Consider the following 27,637-nt stretch of genomic DNA (forward strand, 5'->3'; position numbering starts at 1 on the left):
ATAACTTGAGAAGAAAGGGGATCTACTTTTTAAACAGGGTCTATCCCCCCAGAGATCCTCACTCTAGACACATTCATTACTGGTAAATAATTACAAAGAGTTAACAAGCAATCAAAGTTGGTAATTACCTACAGCGGTGTAAATAAAAACGAAGCGCGATACGTGTACGTACGGCCATCTTGGGCACCCAACGGACTGCGAGCCGTATTTCTCCCAAAGGAACAGCTGCTTCGCCACAAGTAAATCTCCAGTCTTGAACCCTCCTAACAAGAAGTTAAGACAACATACAAAATAAACACTTCATAAATCTCACAGAAATTAAGTTATGGTAAAGAACCTAAAAAATCCAAACAGTTTGCAGCTTTGTGTAACGACTGATATTGTCCTCGTAGTCATAAGATTTCCAGCTCTTCGTGGAATCAAAATCACAAGGGTGTGACGTCTCTTTCTAGAAATTCCAAGTAGATAAAGAACTCGTGCTACAAAATGTCCTGCTTCTTCGAGAACAAGGTTTATATACTAACGTAAAATATACATCAAAAAAGAATATTGAAATTAGTTTACATGTTCGGACCGAGCAAGTGGCTGCGTGGTATGAGTCACGTAGCTGTCAGCTTGCATTTGGAGGGCAGTGGATTTGAACCCCAGTGACAGCAGTCCTGAAGATGGTTTTCCGTGGTTTCCCATTTTCACACCAGTCAAATGCTGGGGCTGTGCCTTAACTGAGACCTCGGTCGCTTTCTTCCTTACCCCATCGTCGCCACAAGACATATTTGTGGGTTCGATTACGGAATGTAGTCTCTCCGTTTTATGATTTAGTGCACAATGACACCGTACTTTCCCGAATTATGAGGACTAGGTATCTTCCTTGCTGGTATGATTCCGAACTCACGAACAAATTGTAGGAAAAAAGGAGAAGAACGAAAGGAGTGAGGAGGTCTCCAATTCCCTCCGATTACAGCGAATTACACCAGTCAGATACAAATCGCATTAGTGATTGATGCAAAAAGTGGGAATTACTCCGGGAGTATTGAAGGCAGAAACAGCAGGACTTTAAGGCTTAAAATTTGTGTTGAGCTATACCAGAATGAGGAGCTATATCACAGATTGTTGCAATGGGAACAGGCATGGTTGTCCTCAGAAATACTTCAGAAATGTATTTAAAATCAATTAACTTAAACCACAATGTGCAGTATTTCAAACAGAACTACAAGGAATTCACACTGAAACACGCAATAATTAGTGCATCCCTGAACACGGCATCCGGCCGAAAAACAAGTCAATACGTACAACACAGTTCGCACTCGCAAACCCACCACGGTGCAAGAAAATCAGCGGAAAAAGAATAAAACTGGATTCTATGGAAGACAAACACCTAATCTGACGTGACTTGTAACGGTCGCTTAAAATAACATTCCCGCGCAAGCGACTCTAAACAAGTTTCCACCAAGCCACACCTTCGAACAAATCGTGGAAGTTCCTAACTGATTTGGTCAATGAGTAGCGTTGTACCAACATGAAAAATTGCATTGTATGAAAATTTCATTCAAAATAAAATTATATCATTTAGCAGTTCTCTCACTGCTCTTTCACAAATAAACAATTGAAAAGAAACAGTCCTCCGAAAATCCAACATTCAGGAAAACTGCACAATCGAGAAGTTCGCTGCAAGTATCCCGTAACCCTACTTAGGAGTTTTTCCATTTTCCTTTATCACAGACATCCTCTTATGACCTGCTGTACGTTTACAAAATTAGAAAATGCATGCGAAACATACAGCAGCTAGCCACACAAAGGTATGCAGTACGCGTCCGTTCGTAAAATACACGGTTCAAAAAATTTAGGGGAACATGTTTTTGAACGTATGCCATGCTCCACAAAACAATACCTCACACTCAAGTATATTAGTAATAAACCTTTATTCTTTACCGTTGAAGTATACAGAAGAACATCGATGGATTCGCGTTCATTTTCAGAATACAAACGGAAATGTCCAAATACAGGTGAAAACAAAGTGATAACAGTCCCCCAAGGTGGATTTTTATCACATTTGGAGAGTTTCAGTAAGGCATATGTCCTTCACGAGCATTTATCACATCTGGCAACTACGTGGCATGCTCCGTAAACGTTGACGAAGGTCACGTTGCGGTATCAGGTCCCATTTTTCAATGAAAGCCTATTCGAGATCTTGGAGAGTCTGTGGGGAACAGGACGCCCACGAACACTTCTGTCAAGCCTATCCTACACATGCTGGAAGGGATTAAGGGCTGGGCTCACTGCTGGCCATTTCATCTCTTGAATGTCCAGTTCTCGCAAGACAGCTCTGGTGATCCGCGCTACATGAGCCCTGGCATTGTCGTGTATGAGTACGAATTCAGGGCCAACACCGTATGCAACAACTAACACATGCTGTAGCAGTATCTGCTCGATGTACCCCGCAGCGGTAAGATTACCACGGACGACAACAAGATCCGTACGGCCATTAATACTGATGCCACCACACACCATCGCAGGACCTTGTCCGAATTGGTTGCCTTCCTGGACATTTGGCAAGTACCGCTCACTACGGCGTCTCCATACACGCTGACGTCCATCGCGCTGTGTCAGGGGAAATCTGGACTCGTCTGTGAACAACAAAGGTCTCCATTGGCGAAGTCGCCAGTTGACGTGGGTACGGGCAAACAGAAGGCGAACTGCGCGATGTTGCTGCTTTAAACGGAGCACTCGAACGGGACGTCTGGGTCGTAAGCACACTTCTCTTAACCTGTTCCTTACTGTCTGGTCAGACAACTGACTCCAGTGACCATCCTGAGGTCTTGTTGCAGTTCTCTGGCAGTTACTGAACGACGGTGCAACGCACAGACGGTCAGATATCAGTCATCCTGTGGGATTGCCATGCGTCCACGACCTTGTCCAATCGTCCTTATGAACTGGCCTGTTTCATTGTAGCGATTCCACAAACGTTGAATAACTGACGGAGAGACGTTGACATCTACAGCAAAACGACGAAAAGGCCATCCTTCCTGGATCAAAGTGACGGTCGTTGCGACTTGAACCTCGTTAAGATGTCTCATGGGATGTCCTGGTTTACGTACAACGTGCTCAAATGACCGCAGTAGTCTGTGTGCCTCACAACGACATACGGACGCACCGCTATTCACTTTGTTTTGAGCGGTTACCTGAGAGTTTAATGCATGGCTACGCATACAAATAGAGTATAACTTCGATTTGACATATCCTGAGCAGCTGTACGACCATTGGAACCCCATCTACCAAATTAACGTTCACATACCAGACGTTACAAAGCATAATCCCTTAATTTTTTTGAACTGTGTATTACCTGAGGCAGCTCGGAATCATTTAAATTTATTTCAAATATTAAACGTAATTTCCGTTCGTAAAATATGACTTGAAGTAGCTCGAAATCATTTTCAGTATTTTAAATATTAAATTAATATTAGTAAAATATTAGCTGAAGTAGCTTGGAACCGAATAAAATTCAGGAAACTCAATCGTTAAAAATTACCAGTGTTTCGCCCCAGTGCGGTCTGATGAGGCCATGGCGCGCTGGGGCGAAACACTGGTAATTTATGACGATTGAGTTTCCTGAATTTTATTTAGCTATCTGAATCGGAAGCCATATTTTTGGTCACAGCTTGGAGCCATTTTATTTTATTTCCTTAAGATATTAAACAATTAAATTTGCCTTTGTAAAATATTAATTGAATTAGAGTGTAACTACCTTATTACACTTAGGCCTATATTTTAAAATAAATTAAATGTACAAACTAGTCAAGTTCATTTCATGGTTCATGGTGTGGGTTACTGTAGTCACGTCCTAATTCATGAACCATGGGCAACGGCTGAGTGGCCTAGTAAGAGGTCCTGAGAGTCGGGACACCAGTTTCTAAGGAATGGGAGTGGGCATCTCGGACATATTCTGAGTCATGGCCCTGCTTGTGTTCAGGCGGCTAGGACTATACAATCCACCGGTGGTCCCTAACCCGTTAGAGGAGAGATTCTCACTTGAACTATGTGTAAGTAGGGTAGCATCCTGCTTTACAGAATTTACCGAGCTCAGAATATTTTAAGCAAGCCTCAGACCTATGGGAGTAACGGAGTCTCACTTTCACTGAACTGGCGAGGGACTCCTTCGAAACAACTTGGCGAATGAAATGGAATTCGATAGGGAGCTATCAATATTAATGGGGCTTATGGAAGAAAGATAGTAGAACTGGCTGAGTCAGCAAAGAGGATGCATCTGGATGTGCAAGGAGATTATAAAGTGTACTTGACGGGTGTTAAAAAGGGAATGGCAGAGTGTTGGGTAGGGCTTTTCATTAGGAATACTATTGCACGCAACATAGTTTCTATTTTATTTTTATTTTTTTTGCTAGCGGCTTTACGTCGCACCGACACAGATAGGTCTTATGGCGACGATGGGATAGGAAAGGCCTGGGAGTTGGAAGGAAGCGACCGTGGCCTTAATTAAGGTACAGCCCCAGCATTTGCCTGGTGTGAAAATGGGAAACCACGGAAAACCATTTTCAGGGCTGCCGATAGTGGGATTCGAACCTACTATCTCCCGGATGCAAGCTCACAGCCGCGCGCCTCTACGCGCACGGCCAACTCGCCCGGTACATAGTTTCTATTAGGCCCGTAAGCGAGCGAATGATGTGGGTAGATTTGGCAGCTGGAATAATTAGGACGTAAACTGTCTCACCATGTGAGGGTGAAGATGAGGATGAAATTGACAAGTTTTATGAAGCATTGAGTGACATCGTAGTCAGGGTCAACAGCAAGGACAGGTTAGTGCCAATGGGCGATTTCAAAGCGAAAGTTGGAAATAGAACTGAAGGATACGAAAGGGTGATTGGTAAATGTGGTGAAGATACGGAAGCTAATAGGAATGGGAAACGTTTGCCGGATTTCTGTGCTAGTATGGGTTTAGCAATTACGAATAAATTCTTCAAGCATAAGGCTATTCACCGCTACACATGGGAGGGTAGGGTTACAAGATCCATAATATACTATATCTTAACCGACATCGAATTCAGGAAATTTATTAGAAATATACGGGCTTTCCGGGCTTTTCGATGATCCAGACCACTACCTGATCTGTAGTGAACTAAGTATCTCTAAGCCTAGAACAGAGAATGTGAAATTTGTCTGCAAACCAATAAGGGCAAAAAATCTCCAAGACAGGAAATTAGAAATACATGGATATGATTAGCGAGCAGTTCCGAAAAGTGGACTGTAAGCAGCTTCAGGATGTCTGTCTGTCTGGTCATCAGCCCAGAGGCTGGTTGGATCCTCAAATAGCATCACCAAAGGCTATGCAGTTAGTTATAGGGAAACCACAAAAACCAATGGCAGTACCAAAATGAGGCGTACTAGGCAAGATGAGGAGTGAGGTAGTTTGCCATTGCTTTCCTCACTGGGCCAGACAGTGCTATTGTAGCACAACTAACCCTATGAACAACACCTTTCATGACACTCTTGACACACTGGTTGTGCTCTGAATGTCATTAATCAGCACCACCCATACCCCAGCAGCTTCCATATTGTCACAGCCATGGACGAGACTGGGACTTCAGTGGAAGCTACATTTTACTCTGGCCTGTGCCAAGAGATGGATGCAAAAGTACTGTATCCATTAAGAAATGACAGCAGGCAGGAGCTTCAGGATATAGAACGAGAATGGGTGGCATACAGGGATGCTGTAGTAAAAACGGCAAGAGAATGTCTAGGAACAACTGTGTATAAAGATAGGAAAAAGCGAACATCTTGGTGGAACGATGAAGTGAGAGCAGCTTGTAAAAGTAAAAAGAAGGCTTACCAGAAATGACTCCAAACAAGGGATGATGCAGACAGGGAATTGTGCGTGGATGCAAGAAATGGAGAGAAACAAATAACTGTTGAGTCCAAAAAGAAGTCGTGGGAAGATTTTCGTAATAACTTGCAAAGGCTAGATCAAGCAGCAGGAAGTCCTTTCTGGACAGTAATAAAGAATCTTAGGAAGGGAGGGAAAAAGGAAATGAACGGTGTTTTGGGTAATTCAGGTGAACTCATAATAGATCCCAGGGAATCACTGGACAGGTGGAGGGAATCTTTTGAAAATCTCAACGTAAAGAGAAATCTTCCTAGAGGTGTCGCGAACAACTGAGCTCATGGGGATGAGGGAAATGATGTTGGTGAAATTAGGCTGGAGGAAGTGAAAGGATGGAAGTGGAAAGGATGGTAAATAAACCCCATTTTCATAAAGCAGCAGCAATAGATGAAATCACACCTAAAATGGTGAAGTATAGTGGGTATGAAATGGCTTCATAAAGTAGTAGATAATATTAGCATGGAGTGTAGGTAACGCACCTTCATATTGGACAAAAGCAGTAATTGCACCTATCTATAAGCAAGGGAACAGGAAAGATTGCAACAACTTCCGAGGTATCTCACTGATTAGTATATCAGCCAAAATATTCACTGGCATCTTGGAAGGGAGGGTGCGATTGGTGGTTGAGAGGAAGTTGTATGAAAACCAATGAAGGCCACAAAGGGGGTCAGGAACAGATTTTCAGTATGCGCCTGGTATTTTAAAAATACTACGAGAGGAATAGACAATTATATTTATGTTTCGTAGATCTAGAGAAAGCATATGGCAGGGTAGCGAGGAAATAGAAGTTCGCCATACTGGGAGACTATGGGATTAAGGGTAGGTTATTAAAATCAAAAATGTTGACAATTCGGCTGCAGTGAGAACTGTTTTCTGGGAAGTGTTATATTTCGTTATATTTGGTTCAGAGTACTTACAGGGGTTAGGCAAGGCTGTAATCTTTCACCTTTGTTGTTTGTAGTTAACACGGATCATCTGCGGAAAGGTATAAAGCGGCAGGGAGGGATTCAGTTAGGTGAAAATGTAGTAAGCAGTGTAGCCTATGCTGACGGCCTGGTCTTAATGGCAGATTGTGCCGAAAGCCTGCCGTCTAATATCTTGGAACATGAAAATAGGTACAAGAGTATGGTATAAAAATTAGCCTTTCAAAAACTAAATTGATGCCAATAGGTAAGAAATCCAAAAGAATTGAATGTCAGATTGATGATACAAAGCTGTAACAGGTAGTTAATTTCAAGTATTTAGGATATGTGTTCTCTCAGGATTGTAGTATAGTAAGTGAGATTGAATCAAGATGCAGTGAGCTCGCAGTTGTGCGATCAGCAGTGTTCTGCTAGAAGGAAGTCAGCTCGCGGACGAAACTACCTTTACATCGGTCTGTTTTTAGACTAACTTCGCTTTACGGGAGTGAAAGCTGGGCGGACGCAGGATATCTTATTCATAAGTTAGAAGTAACAGACATGAAAGTAGCGAGAATAATTGCTGGTACAAACAGGTAGGAACAATGGCAGGAGGGTACTCGCAATGAGGAGATAAACGATAACTTAGGAATTAACTCAATGGATGAAGCTGTACAGTCTAGCTCGAGCGGTCGAGGAGAGAGGTTGCGTAGTGAAGTGCGTGCTGTAAAGATGGTCGGCATTGAACAGTACCGGGCCGCTATTGGGAAATGGCAGGCAAGGCAGAAGAAGGAGACCAGGAATGGATTGGTGATAAGTACGGACGGATTAAAAATGAGTGAAGCGGTGCTGGTAGTGACAGTGATAGCGGTGCTACTGGTTATTGGGGGGGGGTGGAAGTAAACCCAGGCCCAAATACCAGTGGAAAATATAGTACGGAGGATTTGGCCGCACTCAGGGTGGTTGTAAGTGAAGTTATGCAGGAAAAGTGTCAATGGGATAAGGTGCAGGAAATAAAGGACATGATGGAGGAGCAGAGAAAGGAGATAGGGAACATGAAGAAATGGCTTGAAACGAAGACGGAGGAATCGAGCAGGAGAGTGGACAATAATGAGAAAGAAATCGAGCTATTGACAGGGGAAGTGAAACATCTGAAAGAGGAGGTGATGAAGATGAAGAAAGAAGCGGAAGGGTACAGGCAGGAGAGATTGAAGAAAGCCATATTTATATATGGAGTTGAGGAAGGGTCGAGGGAGAGCAAGATTGAACTGGTATCTAAGGTGGTGGAAGTTATACGTGATACAATGAAGATAAACTTTAGTCAGATAGACATAGACGATGTAGAGAGAGTTGGTAAAACCAAAGGTCGGAGGCCAATTAGGGTTAAATTTTTCTCAACCTTAATGGCAGAAATTGTGTTAGGTAATAGTAAGAATTTACAGGGACTGAAAATGGGGGTGAAAGGAGACATGGGAAGAGAAGGAAGTGAAAATATGAGGATCTTGAATAGGCACTTATGGAGAGCGAGGAACCAGGGGCTAAAGGCCCGAATAAGAGGACTGAGGTTGGAGGTGACAAACGGGCGATGGGTTAGAGTGCACTCAGTGGCGAAGCTAAAGGAGATGGACGCAAACGAGAGCGCTGAGGGTGGCGAGATGACAAGGCAAGATGAGAAGAAGAAGGAAGAAAAGGGGAGGAGGAGAGACGTGGAAAGGGAGGAGATCATCTCAGAAGAGAACGGGCAGTGCAGTCCGGATACAGAAGATCAAGATAGTGAAGTGGTCAGCGAGAGAGAACAGCAAGAAACCGTGAGAGCAGAGTGTAGTGTTTTAGTGAGCGAAAAAGGACAAGGGAAGACGAATCAACAGGAAGGTAAAGCAATTTTGAGTAAGAAAAGAAGTATCAGTCTGAAGGATCTATGGGGAAAAGGTCGGAATGGCAAGGAGGATAGGGAGGAGGGGGAAGGGAATAGATCGGTTAAAAGAGATGGGAGGGAGACAAGAGATGAGAGGGCGATAACGACTGATAGGTCGATAATGACTAGGAGCAAGAACAGAGGGGGAGATACAGAAGGGAGTGAGGGAAAGTTATAACTATATTGGAAAATAGGATGTGTAAATATAGAGGGTTTAATGAACAAATTAGGAAATAAGAAAGTGCGGGAAGAAATTAAAAGTTTCGATGTGGTGGCACTACTGGAGACGTGGCTGGAAACAGGGAAGGAGATTACATGGAAGGGGTTTGTGATAAAATATAAATATAGAAGAAAAGAGAGGACTAGAGGCCGCGCACCAGGAGGGATGATAGTTCTAATTAGGGAAGAAATTAGTGAAATGGTGGAGGATATAGAGACCGATATGAAAGAAACCATATGGATGAGATTGAATATGGGAGGGGTTGAGGGAAGGAGGAGAAAAATAAATCTAGCCTTTGTTTACTGCCATCCTAGTAATTCAGCATATGCAAATAAATATTTTTTTGAAGAGTTACTGGTAGATATTGGTAGGATAAGAGGAATGTTTCCAGGGGAAGAGGACATGTTGTTATTCGGGGATTGGAACGCGAGAATAGGGGAACAGAGCCCAGTATATAGTAGGGAGGATGGAATGTGTATGCGGAAAAGTAGGAGTGAGGACAAAATTATAAATAGTTATGGAGAGAAGCTCCTGGAGATGTGTGCGGTGGGAAATTTGTATATTCTGAATGAGTGGATAGAGGGGGACAGGGTGGGGAAATTGATATATGTTACTGAGAAGGGTGGTAGTGTGATAGATATGGTTTTGAGCTCGGAGGGGATGATTGAGGATATTGTAAGAATGGAAATAGGAGACTGGATTGAATCACACCATTTCCCGGTGGGGGTTATGTTGAAAAGGGGGGAAGAGAAGTGCACAAGGAAGTTGGATGGGACGAGTGATAAACGGGGGAGTGGATATAATAAGTATAAATGGTCAAAGAAAGTGGGCCGAGATTGGAATAGAGTAGTAAAAGAGGAGTTACAATTCCTGAAATATGGGTGGGAAGGGGCCTTAGAAGAGAATAATACTGATAAAGCCTTAGAGTTGCTGCTACATCCAATAAAGATAATAGCGCAGAAGACGAGATCTAGTAAGAGAAATAAGAAGGAGGGAGAAGAATGGTTTAATAAAGAGTGTGAAGGAATGCGGAGGAAGGTGATGATTGCGTTAGAAGATTGTAGAAGGAAAGGTGGGGACCAAGGAAGGGAGATTTTCTGTAAATTGAGGAAGGAGTATAAAAAGAAAATTTGTGAGACAAGAAAGGCGTGGCTAGAGGAACAAATTGAAGCCATAAATAAGGATTGCAAGACAAATAATTTTGAGAGAGTTTGGGACATTATTAAGGGTGGAAGGAATAAAGAAAAAACGAGTACTGAGGAAGAGCAATGGGTGAGGCACTTTGATGAATTACTAGGGGAAAAGGGGGAAGAAGGATGGAGAGGGACGGGGAAAGAGGTAATTTGGAGGAATAGGAGAGTGGCAATATATGATCTGGATAAAGAAATCTCAAGGGAGGAAATCCTGGGAGTGATAAGCAGAGTTAGAGCCAAGTCGGCCGGGGGATGTAATGGTATAAATAACAAGTTTTGGAAAGAAATTGGCAAAAATGAGATAATGATAGAGGGTATAGTTAAACTATTCAATAAGATATTTGAGGGAGGGAAGTTCCCGAAGGAATGGGAAACAGGAATTATATGCCCAATATACAAAGGGAAGGGTAGTAGGAGTAGTGTGAACAATTACAGGGGCATATCTCTGCTGGATTCCTTAAGTAAAATATACCCTGGAGTGCTAGCGAACAGGATAAGTAGGTGGGCGGAAGAAAATGAAATATTGACAGATTATCAAGGAGAATTTAGGAAAAATAAAAGAACGGTGGACAATATTATGATAGTAAAGACTATTCTAGAAAAGTATAAAAGTATTGCTAGAAGTACGGTTTACGTAGCAGCAATAGATTTTGAGAAAGCTTTTGACAGGGTGAATAGAGAGGCCCTATTAGAGAAATTAGGCAGGTTAGGGATTTCGGAAAAGATGTTGAGGGCAGTGGAAGGAAATATAGGGTGGTTAGGTTTTAGTGTAAAATTGGGAGAAGAGAGACTGAGTAGACCCTTAGAGTCCAGGGTGGGTTTAAAGCAAGGGTGTAAATTACCGCCAATACTGTTTATTTTATTTATCAACGATATTTTAGAGGGGTTTGGGGCAGAAAATTGGGCTGTGCCGGTAATTAATGGTTTAGAGGTACCAGGACTGATATTTGCGGATGATGTATTATTGATGACGCTAACTTCAGGGGGGATGAATAGAGCGTTAAATGCAGTGACGCTATTTGCGAGGAAATGGGGATTGAGAATCAATGGAAATAAGTCTAAAGTATTAGTAGTCCAGGTAGACAAAAGAAGAAAGATAGAAGGTAATTGGGTAATGCAGGGAGAAAGTTTGGAACAGGTCAGGAAGTTGGAATATCTAGGAGTTATTTTTAATGACAAAGGAACGTGGAATGACCAGATCAGAAGGGCGAAAAACAGGGGATTGGCAGCCCTAGCCTCAGTCAGAAACATGCTAACCAAATATCCGGGTATCAGTTATAAAACCCTGAGGCTAGTGGTAAGGTCGGTAATTTTTGGGAGGGTATTGTACGGCGCAGAAGTTTGGGGGCTGGATGAGAAAAGAGAGGAACTAAGAAGGATTGTTAGTAGTTTTGCTAAGTTAGTAATGGGCTTACCGAGGTGCACAGCAAATGCAGGGGCGGAACTAATGTGTGGGGAGGATTTGGAATCATAGGGGGTAAAAAGAATAGTGAGATACTAGATGAATTTAAAAAGACAGGAACGTGGGAAGATATTGCAGGCAGCGTATGAACAGCAATGTAAGAGCATGTATAGGGGGGGGGCTAGAAAAAATAAAGGGATAAGTGGAGAGGATAGGATTAGGACACCTGTGGGGGGAAGTATGGTCGAAGACAGAAGTTAGAGGGATGAAGATACTGGAAAGGAGGATTAGAGATATCCATAGGCAGAAATTATTAGGGGAAAGCAGACTGAGAAATTCGTTAAACGTTTTGACGAAAATAGAGGAGATAGCAGGGTTGAATATTAGATACGTTGATAGGTCAAAACGATATGGAATGATGTGGTAGTTGTTAGGTTTGCCAAGGAATACAGGTTGGATGCAGGGGAGGGACAAGACAAGGTGTATACTTTGTGGAGCAGTGAATGATGAACTTCATTTGCTAAGAGATTGCTAGGAAACGAGGGAGATAAGACATGGATTATTGAGTGAAGAGCATCGGAAAATATTGGGAAGAGGGGATGAGAAAGCAATCTTGAGATGGATTATTATGCAGTGGGAAAAAGGGGGTGAATTGAACAGGTATTTATGCGCGGCAAAAAAGGCCTGTGAGAGTAAAATGAAGGAGGCTGAGTTAGAGGTTGGACAAGGGAGTAGGGGGGGTGGAATAGTTTTGTATGTATATGGGAAGAGTGTGTATATAAGGGAAGGGGATAGTATGATCAGATTCAAATGAGCTAGGGAAGATAGGAGTTGTGTACTTAGTTGAGTATGGGGAGTTGGGTAATGATATGGGATTACATGAAGGCAAGGTCTTTCTGTTTGTGTTAGAGTTGGTGGGAATGCAAGTGTTGAAATGCTGAGTGGTGTTGTTTGCAGTATTGATTAGGTGTAGGTCAGTAACAATAAAGTGACGAAAGCGCAGAACGAAATAAGGACACTTGATGAGCATGCTTGAATATTGAGTAAGAGACTGCTACAGCAAATGACTGTTACGAATAATATTCTTATACATAGATTATTATTATTACTATTATTACTACTTTCATTATTATTATTATTATTACTATGATTATCTCTTTTAGTTTTACTCTCTTGATTCTGGGGTGTTAATTCTACGGAATGAGGGGCATGGCACGAGGCTCTGCGGATGACTGCTGTGGTGGCTCTACTTTAGGGGTTTCACGTTTCCGGAGTGTCCAACGAGCCTTATGACATGCCCAGGGGATAATTTTCTCTTCTTTTTTCTTTTTTTGGTGATCTGAGTGGTTTATTATTATTATTATTATTATTATTATTATGAAATTAGGGCAGGTGCCTTTTCTCGCCATTCATGCATATTAGGGGGGGGGGATAAGGGAGGATGGGCAAGGGAAAATGACGGGGTGGGTAAGGCCCACTCCAAATAAGCAAAGGAAGGGAAGAATGCGATAGGTGGGATAGGAGAGGAGAGTGGATCCAGTTAGATGTGGTTTGTTGCAATGGAATGGTGAGAATAAACGCACTGTCATCTGGTTAGGATTGTTGGGGTTTCGCCTTAGGGCCCCACAGTTAGTGCCGGCTGTGTCATCATGAGGAGGGCGGCCTTTTTCTCACCAGGGTGATGACACGGCCGGACGGTAGCAGTAGTTAGTAAATTTGTATTCTCTATTGTTTATTTTTCCTTTTCTCTGTATGTGAACATGTATAGGGGCGAAATCGCCTGTTATGTTCAATAAATGTTCATAACAAAGGATGAAGCTGTACGCATACGCACAGGAGGATAGGCTACCTGCGAGAATAATTGTGGGTAAGAGTGGTAGAGCGATTCCAAGACGACGATGGTTAGACTTAGTTTCTAACGATTTAAAGACAAAAGGTACAGAACTAAATGATGCCACAGCACTAGTTGCAAACAGAGAATTGTGGCGACCTTTAGTAAATTAGAGGCTTGCAGACTGATGATGTATGTATGTACTAGTTCATTTCTATATCCAATAATCAAACTAAAATTAAAAATAAATAAAAATTTGTTCGAAGTGGTTACGTTTATTCTATAGGTGTCTACTTTATATAAGAACCCCTAAAAACTCTCCCCAGCTAACTCATTGATGTATTTTAGAAATAAAAAGAGATATTTGAGTCGTAACCTTCTCGGTTATTTTAGTTACGTTTGTTACCAATTTGTATAACATATTTTGTACCTGAAAACTAAAGCCGCCAATATTTCTATTTTATGTTTTGGGGGTTAGGGGTTTATTGCAGACACTTTAACAAGCAGACATTGACACCAGCACAAAGTGCAAACCACTTTGACCACTAGGAAGTCTCACAGAATGTACGAGTGAATTTAATTTGTGGTTGGGAGTCGTATGTGTGGTTTCATTACTGCCCTCTATTTTGGATACGGTCCCAAGAACACAATTCCTCTAGCTCCCAGAGGAACACAAAAAAGGTCTCGTTCGTTTCATGTCGCAACTGGCAGCATGATTTGTAACAAGCATACTCACTCCGTAATAAGGAGCTATTTTTAACATTTAAAACATATGCTCGAGTGATATTACACTTGTTACAAACCACCTAATACTGGGAGCGAACTACATTCATTAGGGTCGGAATTACACTATCCCCACATACAATGAGAAACTTTTAAGGCTGGTATTATGCTATGAAATAAATTTGTCACAGATCTTTGCCAAATATTTGAGAAATGTACAGTAACTTATATAAAAGATTATACCACGCAGTGATACATCAACTATTTTATAACAGTTCAGCAAAAATTGTTCAGCTACTAACAGTTCAATAGTTACAAAATATCTGTGTGTTAAAACCATGGATTGTAAAACGTGCACAGAAGGAATCCATCAAAACTTACAGAAAGAACAGCAGTACTAGGACATGAAAAGTGACATAAATTGTTGGAAATTTAGTTCGTCGCTTCAAAAGTATCACCATTTGCCGTTAAACAAAGTTCTCACCTGAGAAATTCTATGTAAGTTGACGACCGCCTTATGGTTACCCAGCCGTTTCTAGTAACAGGAGAAAGTTATTTAAGTCTGCAATCCAGTCTTTAGCATTATTCCAGAGACTTTTGAGATGAAGAAGAGTTTATAAAGGTAAGAATATTTATTTTATTTTTCTCTCACTTAAATAGACATAAACTAAAACATCGCTTACCTCACTGCGTGAAATAAGCAATGTAGTTACAGCAACATTCCCGCTGAACTTACGATCCACCATTTTTTTATTCAACCTAATCAAATCTTTTACAAAAGATGAGCACACATTTTACCAAAAAATGATAAAATCAACTTTTATAAAATATTCTCTTATTACAATGCCATATTTTTAAGGAAGATATTTAACAAATAAATATCACACATTTCTTTGATCGTGTAATAATAGCCAAGCAGAGGGTCAAGAATCAACAGAAAGGGTGTCACTTAAATATTTAATGTTGTAATGATAGAAATTTCTATCAACTTCAGGAGAATTTTCAAAAAGAAAATTGGAAACAGTTAGTGATCAGAAGCGAATTTGACTGCCGGCTGCACTTCATTGTGCTCATGATGACGACGATGATGATGATGATGATGATGATGGACCGATAGTTGAACGTGATGAGAACGACACTGAGGTGCAAAAAATAACACAACACTGAACGAAATTTCATAATCGCACTATTATTACAGCTAGTCCGCAGCGTGAAACTGAACATGCCGAAAATGAAATAAAAGAAGTAGACGATAAAATGCGAGGGGTGTGGCAGAGAAAGCATTTCTACAGCAAATATTATTCTGTTCCTCTGAAACTGATAAAGAAGCTAGTACGGCCTGGTTAACGAAAGGTAGATTTACACTACCCGGAAACAAAGATTTGTGGTGGCAATTCACGATAGTGTCATACAAACCCTCATTTCCAGGAAGTACATCATTAAGATCAATCATCACCTGATACATGTCGGAAGTCCCACGGCAAACACGAAGCCCAATATTTGCACTGAAGGACTACGTACGAAGACATGACAATGTAACTAAAATAATATAATCTACCAAAACAACTGTGTGAGTAGCTACAGATGCAGAGCCACAGAACAGACCCCAACCACAAGTTATAACTTCAATTCGAAGTTATAAAATACAGTATACTGGAATTCCTCTTGTCATTGCTAAAAGCTGCTATCACACATAAATTCCATAAGACAACATGGATCGTAGAAACCACTATACCGAACTAGTATAATATGAAACTATAGTGAACTGGCAGCAGAAATCAAACGCCTCTGGAAACAACAAACAATCACTGTTGTTGCAATTGCGATATCACCAACTGAAGTCGTACCAAAACCGTTACACTCAGCTCCATACCATGCATCATCTATGAGCAACTACAGAAGGCACTCACACAGCTGTCACACAGTCAGAACAATCATCAATTCTGACTCGGTAAAAGTTCTTAGTGTAACCAGCGAAGCTTTACTAAAGGAAGGAATGAAGGGAAAAATAAGAAATTAATAATAATAATAATAATAATAATAATAATAATAATAATAATAATAATAATAATAATAATAATAATAATAATAATAATAATAATAATAATAATAATAATAATAATAATAGCGGAATAGATTTATTGAAACAAAATTAGTCCATTTCCTGGAAAACGATTAATTTAAACATTCTGATTTATTCCAGGCAGATGTAAGGTAAGCTTTCCCCATCCCAACAAAACTAAAAAGGTACGGAGAGAATGTTTTGCTACAGTGTTTGGAACTTAAAGAACAAACGAAAGAGATGCGTTTGTATTCTACCACACTGTACCGAGATGGAAGCTGTCAGAGTGAACGAGATTGATGGGGAGAATTGAGTGAGCATGCTCATGAAGAGAGAACAGAATTGAGAATAAAAGGAGACGGATAAGTAGTGATATGCGAGAAAATCGAAGCTTTTGTACACTGGTCCACACAATTCAACCTGTTACACCAGAGAGAAGACGCCGAGTCATGAGCTCAATGTGTGCTCGCCGACAGATTGCGGCACCATATCGTCTTCCAAACCGTAACATTCACAAGGCGTGTGATACCAGGAGTGATCATCTGAAAGAATAGTCAAAGACATCAGCTTCTTGACTCTCACAAGTCGACAAACATGTACAGAGAAATGCCGTATAACTGATGTTGACGCATAAATACACATGTTGTTTGAGTCATCAGTCCATAGACTTGTTTGATGCAGCCTTCCATGCCACCCTATACTGTGCTAACATTTTCATTTCTACATAACTGCTGCATCTTACATCTGCTCTAATCTGCTTGTCATATTCATACCTTAGTCTACCCCTACAATTCTTACCCACTACATTTCCCTAAAAAGCCAACTATCTATCCAACCATTCTATCTTTTCTTCTCGTCAAATTTAGCCAAATCGATCTCCTCTCACCAATTCAATTCAGTATCTCTTCATTCGTGATTCGATCTATCCATCCCACCTTCAGCATTCTTCTCTAACACCACATTTCAAAGCTTCTATTCTCTCTCTGAGCTAGTTATAGTCCAAGTTTCACTTCCATACAAAGCCACGCTCCAGACAAAAGTCTTCATAAACATCTTTCTAATTCCTATAGCAATGCTCTAAGTGAGCAAATTTCTTAAGAAAGACCTTCCTTGCTTGTGCTAGTCTGCATTTTATCTCCACCTTACTTCTGCCATCGTTAGTTATTTTACTACCCGAGTAACAATATTCATCTACTTCCTTTAATACTTCATTGCCTAATCTAATATTACCTGCATCACCTAACTTCGTTCGACTGCAGTCCATTACTTTTGTTTTGGACTTATTTTCATCTTGTACTTCTTATCCAAGACTCTGTCCATACCACTAAGCAATTTCTCTAGATCTAATAATTGTATACAACAATAACAATAATAATACTATAATATTTATACATCTTCATTATAGACTGTTATGCCTTTCAACGTTCAGTCTGCAAGCCTCTGAATTTACTAAATGCCGCCACAATTCTCTATTTGTAATTAGCACTGTGGCCTTGCTTAGTTCTATTAATGATAATAATAATATACAATAGTATATATATAATTGTATATAAAATTAATATAATTATATATATGTAATAATAATAATAATAATATTCAACGAATACAAAATATTCACAAATAAATTTAAAACGTTTTAGTAAGGAACTGATAGCTGCGAGTAACTGTCCGTAGAATAAACGCATTCAATTGCTAAGAAGGCCAAGACAGCAGGAGGAATTGAAAAGTATTATCACAAGACATGCTTTATCTCCTAAGAGATATTAATAAGTGATGGATGCTAGGTATGTGTTGACATAAAATACATATTCAAGAATGTCTGGAAGTGACTAAATAGGAAAAATGCAGTAAATGTTTACTCAAAGAACCGCAATGTACAGATGGTTGTAGAGAAAGGAACATGGAAATGAACGGTACAGCACTCGGGAGTTTTACAGGATTTACAAGCAACGAGGAAAGGATGTAAGGAGATGTAAAGCCCATATCGTCCTTCGGAAAAATACGGATTTAAACCTGAGCGCATGCAACGTATACATACGTACTACGGCTTAGCTGGACAACAAACTGAACTCATTGGTACTTGCTGCGTTCTGGTCAAATTTATTAACACATTCGTCCAGTGCGTCAGGCACACTCGTCAAAGTGGCTGAATTTTCAGTTCATACGCCTTATACCTTACTAATACTTGGTTTGAGACATACTCACACAGGAGGTATACCTGGAAAAGTCCTGGCGATAGAGGACGCTATCAGATTTTTTGCATTGTTGCCAAGCACAGATAAAGGAATCAACTACGAAAGTAGTGTCCAGGTGCGGACACTGACCATCCAATGGTTTTAGCAATGATCAATGTTAGGTTTAAAAAGCTGGGATGTTTCAAGATCAAAAAGTAGAACATTGAAATATTAAGCAATCCATTAAAGAGAGGAAAATGTCAACTAGAAATTAGCAGAAGGCTAAGAAAAATTCCCATTCAAACCACTCAGGTTGATTCAAGGTGGTGCAACCTACGGGACACTGTCCGCGATGCGGCAAAAGAAGTCTTAAAAAAATTTCAAAGCCAGCTGCGAGAAAACCTTGGGTCACGGCAGAAATATCGGAGAAGATAAAAGAGGAATGGAAATCGATAAATACAAAGGAAGGTGAAAGGAACTATAAGGAACTTGATAATAAAGTTTAAAGATTATGTAGAGAAGCTAGTACTCGCTTCGGCGGTACATATACTAAAATTGGAACGATACAGAGAAGATTAACATGGCCCCTGCGCAAGGATGACACGCAAACTCGTGAAGCGCTCCACTTTTTGCCGATAAAAGTGAAGCTGGTTTCCACCCTGATGGCGGAAGTAGTGATAAGATGCGCAGACAATATACGGAACACAAAAATTTGTATTCAAAGTGACATGGGAAGAGAAGGGATAAAGAATATAAACACTCTGAAGAAACGTTTGGTCAGGGCTAGAATGCAAGGGTTAAGAGCCTACATTAAGAGTCAACAATTAGTGGTAACCAATAGACTATGGACCATATTTTGGACAGCGATGAAATTACGGGAAATGGAAGAGAATATGAAGAACGAAGTGGTAATGGGGAAGAGAATGGAAGAAAGGCAAGTCAGAGACAGTGAAGTTGGTGAAGACGGGCATGGAGATAAAGAAAAAACCAAAGAAAATAGGGCACTGGAACAGAGCTTGCAGCAAGAAGAAATTAGCAGGACAGAGGAAGGCGTGCATGCTATCTTCGAATCGATCGTAGAAGGAGCCAGGGAAGCAGCAATTGAGATAAGGAGGGGGATAAGGAAGGAGACCAGGGAGACCAGGGCATTAGTTAAGGAGCTGAGGACGGAGGCCAGTGTGAGAGAAGAAAGGAAGATACAGGGAGTGATTGTGGGGGCGGAAGCACAAGATGTGACAAGTGCACATAAACGAAGTGTAAATACGGCTTGGAGGCAGGAAGAAGAAGCAAGAGGTGCCTTGGCGAAAGGGAGAAGCTTGAGCCTAAGAGAGACATGGGGTAAGAAGAACAAATTGGACGAAAGCATAGAAAAAAAAAAAAAGCAGTAGTAAGTAAATTGTTTAAACACATGAGAATAGTGGAGTGTGTGTGTTATTCGTAACTGTGACAAGAGCGATTAAGTAGTTAAATTAGTAGGCGGTAAAGTGTGTATATTAAGTTCTGTCATTAGATGGTATTGGAAGGCTGTAATTAAGCTGAGGCGGGTATTTGGTTAGTGAATAAGGAAGAGAGTGATTGTAAAATGGATAGGTGATAAGGGTAAAAGCTAATGGTAAGAATACAATTGGTTGCAGGATGATTGTGATTCAAAGGTGTGATGGCATGTGTGGTAACTCTGTAAATAATCGTGAGGTTTCGTGATAAAGTTCATTTGTGGAGATGGATGGTATATGAACTTATGGTCTAAATTAACTGTGAGTGAATAAGGTAGTAGAGTGGATGTAAAAATTGTGATGAGTTAAGGCTGTCGGATGAATAGGAAGATAGTGATGTTTGGTTGGTAATGTACGGAATGGCAAGAGAGATGGTTTCATTTAATGTGGTGAGTTGTCTGGAATTTTAAAAGATAATAAGTGTAGCGAGATAATAGAGTTTAACAGTGGACAATAGCAATGAAACGTAAGGAGAATAATTGCACACCGCCATTACAGTGGATGTAACACGAAGCCAGATATGAAACTTAAGTACAGCAACAGAGAGGTCAGTGTTCAGGAAGGATTGCGCTGAGTTGCGGACCCGGCCGGAAGTGATATACACTTTGTTTAAAGTGCAGATGTCGTCTGCCGACACTATTGTACTCTTCACAGTAATATGTTGTTATTTTAGTTTCTTATTATCGTACTGCCATACTGCCTTATGCCATGGCCAACAGACTACCAATAAGGGTTGATCTTGGGCCAGGCGACAGTGTTTATCCTGCCTCATTGCCATTTTATTGTTATTATTTATATTATTATTGTCTTTTTCCCTTGTTTTCATTTATTGATATATTATAATGGCTATCGGCTCTCGGTGAGGGAGATGTCCGTGCGCCAATTGGCAGCAGGTACCGATTATGTTAGTTCTATTTATTTTACGAGAATTGTTCTATGTGTATGTCAACATAAGCCGTCTAGGTTGGGCATTATTATTTTTTTCCTATAATAGATCAATATCAATACTGTAGATCTGGAGGAGAATATAGATGATATGATATGATATGATATGTAGAGAAGCTAAGAGTCAGTGGTATGATGAGCACTGCAAACTTGTAGAGGAGCCGATTAAAAACGGCAGAACAGAAAGCTTATACAAAGATTAAATGCTTCACGTCCTCTAGAACTAGAACCTGATGTGCACTTATAGGGAAAAACGGTGAACAGCAGGTGGACTTACGAGAGCAGCGACAACGATGGGAGCAATATCTTGAAAACTTGTATATGGTGAGCCCGCAAGCATTCCTGATTCCATATTAGCGGATCATGAGAATGATATTCTCCCAATAGAATTTGATAAGACACTGAAACATATTCACGAAAGGACACCTCCAGGAATTGATGGTATTCCCATAGAGTTATGGAAAGAATGAGACGCCTTACATACTGCACTGTCAACTAGTAAAACAGATATATGGGTAATACCGGAATATGGCTTGGTGAACACTGTATGTTTCCCTATACCCAAGAAAGACAATGTTCTAGAGTGCAAGAACCACCGTACAATGAATTAATAACATAATAAACTCATCAGATGACTGAAAGTAAGTACTGGTCTCTCAAACCATTTTATAGTACATGCATTCAAAATACTGTTGGGTATCCCGAAAATTCTGTTAAAATGATTATTAGATCATTATTTGGTCGATTCCCAGTTTGGATTTCGGAAGCAAAAGTCAACCAGAGATGAAGTCGGTTGTTTGTAAGACGATCAATTAATTCCAACCGAACTTTGTATGCCTGCTTTATTGATTATGAGAAAGCGTTTAACCAAGTAGCGTGAGATACATGTTTCCTTTTATAAAATAAAGTTATGATTAAAAGATTAAATGTGTCAACTATTCGTTCGCCATCCTGTATAATATGCGTGTTACTGTCACTGTTTTGATTGCCGTTAGTTTAATTCAGACACCCCCCCCATGCACTGCTATCTTCGTCTTTGAACCGGTTCTGAATGCCACAAATTTTGTCTTATTAATCTGTTTCTTCTTCCAGAAGGATTTATTTGAATAGTTACCTTTATCCGAAAAGTAGGATGCAAAAAACAGTTGGATTTTTGAACGAGTTTTCTGTTTCCGTGGGGGGGGGGGGGGGAGGGTCCATCAGGGATCTGCCCTCTCACCTCACCTCTTTATCAAAGTCGTGGCACCTTCACAACAAATATGCAGAAAACTGTTCCTTGGACCCTAATGTATGTTGTCGATGTAGTGTTGACCCGTGAAGATAAGACTGACCTCAGCACAGATCGAAGCATGTTACGACTGCCTTGCACAAATCTGGCTACGGGTGAATTTAAAAAAATCAGAATATACCTGACAACGTATCTAAGTTATTTGATTATCGCCAAAACCAACGACGAGGACATAGTACCTCGACTCGACATTTGCTGCTGACTGAACCCTCAGGATGGCGTGCACCAACCAAGAGTAAGTTCGACTTCCGTAATAAAGTCAGCATTCGGCGACTTCCATACGAGAGTAAATTACTTCCGAAGTATTTTAGTCCTTTCAGATACTCCTGGACTAAATTATACAAGAGTAAAATGTTGAAGAGCACCATCTTGTAGTATATTACTAAAGAAGTAAATAACGCACGAATATAGGTTAGAATTTACTCTCACGTCGTGCATGGAGTAAGCTAAGTTTAGACTTGTTGACTAATGATAATATCGTGCCGTATATGAGAGGAGAGACGTTTCAAACGTGTTTGTGGGTTACTTAGATTATATTGACGATCTCGACGCAGAAAACGATGGGAAATGTAATAGTGCGTGAAAGGCGAGAGCCGTATAATGTGCACGCGGAGAGTTTCAGAAACGTTTTTGGTCTTAGGAGGAAAGAATCCTTTACTTTCCTTCTCAATCTACTTGGAGATCACTTACAGCTGAATTCCTGTCTTAATTTTGTTGTATCTCTCAAATTACAGTTGCTGTGTGCCCTACGAGTGTTTCGTATCGGAACATTTCAGTATAGTTGCCGATGATCTAATTATCGTTTACCGCACGACTGCTGGCCGTAATCTACCATCGCGTGGTTAAAGCACTAGTTGAAACTAAGAGGGAGGTACGCCTGCAAATGATGATGATTGTTCGGAAAATAAAAGGATATTCTTCACGTTGGCAGGTTTCCACACATCGTGGTGCAATTGACTGTGACTGCGCGCATATTCCCATTTTGTGCCCTCCCGGTGACAACGGTGAACTTTTCAGAAATCGGAAGAGGTATTTATCTTTTTTTTTTTTTCAATTTGCTTAACGTCGCACCGGCGGGGTAGAAAAGGCCTGGGGATTGGGAAGCGGCCGTGGCCTTAAGTTACAGACCCAGCATTTGCCGGATGTGAAAATGGGAAAATTTCGCTGTCGATGTAGGCGATCTGACAAAGAAACCACCATCAGTTTTAATTTTTCCCGCGTGTCCATGACTTTCTGCTTTGCTTCCGCCTTCGCTTTTAAGTTCTTCCACAGAATCTTAACTTGCTCTTCACTGTGTTCACTCGAAGCATTGAATTCTTCTGTCACAACTTTCCATAAATTTCTTATCCACCATCTTTATGTTGTGTTTCGTACACCCTATATCCTTTGCATAGATCGTCATTATCTGTATTAACAAGCATTTATGTTTTTCGCTTACGTTTTTTCCCCATTTCCTATCGCACATAACCTTATCCTTTTAGATTTCTTTAAAGAAGATACACGAACACAGCACTACTCCGCGAGTAACGAACGCTACTTCTATAGTAGTAACTAAAAGAATAAATTGTACTTCAACTCTCCGACGTTACTTCCGGAATAAATAACTCCCGTAGTAATTTACTTCTGTAGTATGGACTTCTTTAGTAAACGCTACTTCCGTAGTAATTTACTCCAAGATGGTGCACGCCACCCTCAGTGTTGAAATCTCTACGACTTGAACAGCGCATGGCTTAAATGGCGGGCTGTGACTGGAATACTCTCGTGAGACGAAGATTTTAGACAGAGTCGAAAGAATACCATTCTGAAGTCCACCCAGCTGTCCTGCATGGTGCTAAATAAGTGGAACAACGACTTTCTGTCATGGAAACCAAGATGGTCAGGTGGACATCTGACACTCCATGATTGTGTCACAAAGTTCCTAAGCGAAATGGAGTGGAACAAATCGGTGAAAAGAAAAGACGGACACATACTGCGAGCTCAAGCAGCAACAGTGGCAACGATTGGATTTACTTTGCAAGTAGATGCGAAACGGCCGCTAGGACGACCGATGGCCTGACACGGTACACGAATATCTCGAGGTTGCAAACTGCAGCCTGATCAGCCACACCATCGCGTAAAGTGGCGTCGGAGAGCCAAAACAGTGGACCACACCAGTATGTGAGACAAACGCTAAGGAAGAACAAGAAACATGGACCTTGTAGCAGAGGGTCTATATCTTCGTTAGTGATCTTACCTAGAACCCATTTCAATGTCTATTTTCTTCTAGGCATCAGTTCGTCTTGACTTCCCTCCCATACAATATCATGTTCCACGTAACGTATTTGCAATGTCTTTCGAACAGTGTGTAGACGCAAATTAATCCTATATCATTCACAAAATACTTCCTAGTATATCACATCGCCCTTGTTTCTGCATCACTGCCTTCTACCTAACCATTTATTACTCTTTGTTTTAAGCTACTTCCAATAGGCACCAAGCGGAGTGGCACGGCCTGCGGCTATAGAGCCAAGCTCTGCATTCAGGGCTTCGAACCCCATCCTTCCACTTCCCTTCCCAATTTCATTCACCATCATTCATTAGCTCCTCAACAGTGAGGTTGACGTTAGGAAAGGCGACCAGCCGTAGAACATGTCATATTTGTATATCCACGACCCCACATCAAGAAACGGGTCTAAAGGGTTCCCATTTCCATTAGGATTAGGATTTCGTTTCCCAATCTTTTTATATTTCAAGCTATCAGACTGTACTCCACTGCTTTTATACCATATTTATTTATAGGTTCATTTTCATCCTCTACCACAGAAAAACCTGCCTAAACCGGAGCTCCTACTTACCAGAAATCTGTACAACAGGAGAATAAACTTCGGAATGGAGAAATTTCTTATGTTGACAATACTTTAAAACGGTAAGCCACCTAACGCGCGGAAACAGTACCATTTGCTAAATAGCCTGATGAAAACGGAACAACTTAACCGTAACTGCTATTATACATTATGCGATCATTTTAAATTTTGCAATGAAGACCGCGGGTACTCGGACTTCCAGGAACCATTAACCCTACCCTCTGTAACCGCCTTCTTGAAGGACCCTGGAAGATTCCATGGTCGGCTGTTGAAAGTGCCCTTGTATTATCGTATTTATTTATTTATTTATTTATTTTACGTGTCCAGGATAACAATTTTACACAGAGAAACCTGTAAGTATATAAAATACATTACTAAATGGAATGTGAGAACCAATATTCAGCAGTCTTGATGGCCTTATCATTAGCAGAAATTAAATCGTCCATGCGTTATCGTAGCGGTAAAGTAGTTAAAACCTACTGAAACTGTTTAATTTTGTGTATGTGATCCATTTAGTGCTAATTGGTGTTTAGAGCTCGTTGGTAGAAATTAGTAGTAGTGATATTTATTTGAATTTTGAATCAAGTAGTTCAGTTTGTGTTCAGTAGATTGCATTTTCTAGGTTAAGTAGGCTAGTTGGGTGTACTTCCTTTCGAATTTAGGTTTAAGAAATAATTTAGGTAATAATATAAACTGTTTTAACATCTAAATATCTGTAGGTTCGTTGGTATAAGACTTACAAAGACAGATTATCACAAGGAGTTATAACTTCCGCAGCTTTTAAATTCGAGCAGACAATAGACACGGTATTTCGTATAGGTATCCGTTCAAACTATCACGAAGGTAAGAATTTATTCAATTAAATAGCACGATACGCCTGTAAACTTCGATTTTAAAAAACGAAGTTAAAGAGAATACACGGTATTTAACTGGAGAATTACTCAACACTCTTTGGATTGTTGACGATTGTTTGCTGCATTCCGACGAGATCAAAGAGCAGATGGTAGTTGAGTAAACAAATACAAGAATCAGCTGATTACTGTATTCCGATAATTTGTAGATCCAAGTCCCCGGCATACTTTGTACTTTCGATTATTCATCGAGTAAAAGTTAATGATCAAATCCCTACATCCCAACAATTGCAATTCAAGTTACGGTACTGGCGTAGTTTTGACAAGTTTTTTAGAGAGAAACTGTCGTAGACAAACTGTTATTTTTCAGCATTTAAGGACACTTCCATTCTCCGGCCCGCGTAGTAGGGAAAATAATAGTAATCCACCAGCTGTAAAAATCACATAACCACATTTCAGTTGAGAACTGTAGTGTAGACACAGTATATTGCCTGATTTACGGTAACCCTCTCAATACTTCAATATTTAACCAAACGGCAGTTTTCATTTCTATTAGAGCATAGGCCTAGTAGGATAGAATAGTACTAATAATAATCTGTCTACGAATTTTGCTTTGTTGGTAATCTTTGAGCGGTTCTTGCGAATTTCGAACTTCCATATTTATTTATTTTTCTGCTTTACGTCGCACCGACACAGGTAGGTCTTATGGCGACATCGGGTCAGGAACGGCCTAGGAATGGGAAGGAAGCGGCCGTGGCCTCAATTAAGGTACAGCCCCAGCATTTGCCTGGTGGGAAAATGGGAAACCACGGAAAACCATCTTCAGGGCTGCCGTCAGTGGGATTCGAACCCACTATCTTCCGGATGCGAGCTCACAGCTGCGCGCCCCTAACCGCACGGCCAACTCGCCCGGTAATTTCGAACTTTAATTGCAATTTCAATTTCTGCTTGCACTTAGTAATAAACTATTGTAATTACGATACGTATGAACGTAGTTTAACATTATTGTAGTGTATTGTAGTATCTTATTAGAAATTAGTGTGTTTATTCTATTTCTGTGAAATGTGTGTGTAGTATAGTAGAAGTACCTGTAGAAACCCTTTTACTAGAATTCTGTTGTTGTAATTAGGATAGGCTTAACTGCAGTTTACAATTGCGTAATTCTTGTGTATTCCTTTCGATATTCAGTAATTAACGGCAGTTTTAATCCTGCAAGGGTGTTATAGGATTAAAATTTAGTACGACTAAGTTGTATTGTAGTGTAGTAGTATATTCATTACCTTATTGTCTTTGTGTACTATCGTAGATAATATTTCTTACCTTTCTTTCTTTTGCATAGAATAAGTTACTTGATTTTTATTTTCCTTTTCATTATTCCGTAAAGAATGACTAAGGAGTGCAAGTGTAGGAACTGTGGGTGTGGCCACGCATTAAGGAATATGAAGGAAGAGTTGGAGAGTGTGAGGGAGATGATTAGGATTGCCTCAGAGGACAGGAAGGAAAGTAGGCCTCCCTCAAACAATGTACAGGATACAGCAGGTGTAAAAGAGGGATGGGAAGGTTGTAGAAGACAGGTGGTCTAATGTTCTAAGTGAAAGGAGATTGTAGGCTAAGAGCTCTATTCAGGATCAGAATTCAAGACAGGTGTCTGTCAGAAATCGGTACGAGTCACTGCAGGTAGAACAACAGAGGGAAAAAGAGGAACAGGGAACTGTTGCTGAGAAGTGTGGAAGTAGGAGGAAAGGAAAATGTCGAAAAGGGAAATGTACAGTAGAGGATAGGAAAAGACAGGTGGAATACGGTCAGGGAGGGAGAAAAGGTAGGAGAGAGTAGCTTCTGCAGCAGTGAGGAAGATACGGCTGACCAAGAGGGGAGGGGATAAATGAGGTGGGTAGGGTCCAGGCTCTG

At 40.6% G+C, this 27,637-nt stretch overlaps 1 protein-coding gene and 1 non-coding gene across 2 annotated transcripts in view; one reads left to right on the forward strand and one right to left on the reverse strand.

The window, feature by feature from the left end:
• LOC136879281 (maternal embryonic leucine zipper kinase) overlaps positions 1 to 27,637 on the reverse strand; it is a 544,919-nt gene that overhangs the window by 333,437 nt on the left and 183,845 nt on the right. The gene's annotated exons all lie outside the window — the stretch shown is intronic.
• Positions 18,835 to 18,941, forward strand: LOC136879434 (U6 spliceosomal RNA). The gene has a single exon (XR_010860929.1). It is a non-coding gene; the product is annotated as a U6 spliceosomal RNA (small nuclear RNA).

This window comes from Anabrus simplex, chromosome 8 (genome assembly GCF_040414725.1).
Source record: "Anabrus simplex isolate iqAnaSimp1 chromosome 8, ASM4041472v1, whole genome shotgun sequence".
Classification (NCBI taxonomy): domain Eukaryota; kingdom Metazoa; phylum Arthropoda; class Insecta; order Orthoptera; family Tettigoniidae; genus Anabrus; species Anabrus simplex.